Genomic DNA, 885 nt, shown 5'->3' with positions numbered 1-885 from the left:
CACTATTTAGTGGTATGAACTGAGTACCACTCAAGTCCGGTGCTAGGGGGCGGGAGCGATGATGCATTTATTCATGCAATTTTCATGTAATTGTGTTGTGATTATTGCTTCCGAAGGATCACTTTGTCTACATAATTTTAGACTTCCAACAGACTATCTTATGTCAAGGTACAATATATGCCCAAATACCGGTAATGTATGCCCGAACACCTTTAGTAAATATCCTTAAATTTCCATTGAAATAATCAAAAATAGAAGATTTAGGGACCATAACTTTAATCTAGCAGATTATCAAGAGGCTATGCACAACTAGGCTTTGTGGCAAACAATCATGTGAAGTTTCACTGAAATATCCCATCGATTTTGGTGATAAAGTGCGTACAAGTTTATTTTCCTAAAAATGATCATTTAAGGGCCATAACTGTGCCCTAACATTTTTTTATTGTGTTATATTTATCAAGGTTAAATTTCATTGGTTTAAAGGGTAATATTCAAAGAAAATATATTCTATCATCTCCATTTTTCCCAATAGCAAACACACACCATTTAAAGTTGTGATTTTTGCTTGCTTTCATCATATTAAATGTATTCTGTATAACTGCATTGAGATAAAATCAGGCGTAGGTAAAATATGACAACAATATATTTAAACAGAAACAAAATAAGGAGAGAAAAACTGCCTAAATAAAACTTTTTTAAGATCACATTTTTTTTATAGTTTTACATTACTCACGGTTAAATTTCAAGGGTTATATTCAAAGAATGCATAATAAATCTCCAAAATTGATTTTGCTTGCTTTCATCATATTTAATGTATTAAGTACTAAAATAAATAAGTCAATATTATTGACAAAAAAATCCTATTAAAGGAAAAACAACTTGAAA

Source organism: Ruditapes philippinarum, unplaced genomic scaffold, assembly GCF_026571515.1.
Source record: "Ruditapes philippinarum isolate M1 unplaced genomic scaffold, ASM2657151v2 ctg1853_1_1_1_1, whole genome shotgun sequence".
NCBI lineage: Eukaryota > Metazoa > Mollusca > Bivalvia > Venerida > Veneridae > Ruditapes > Ruditapes philippinarum.
This window is presented reverse-complemented; position numbering follows the sequence as displayed.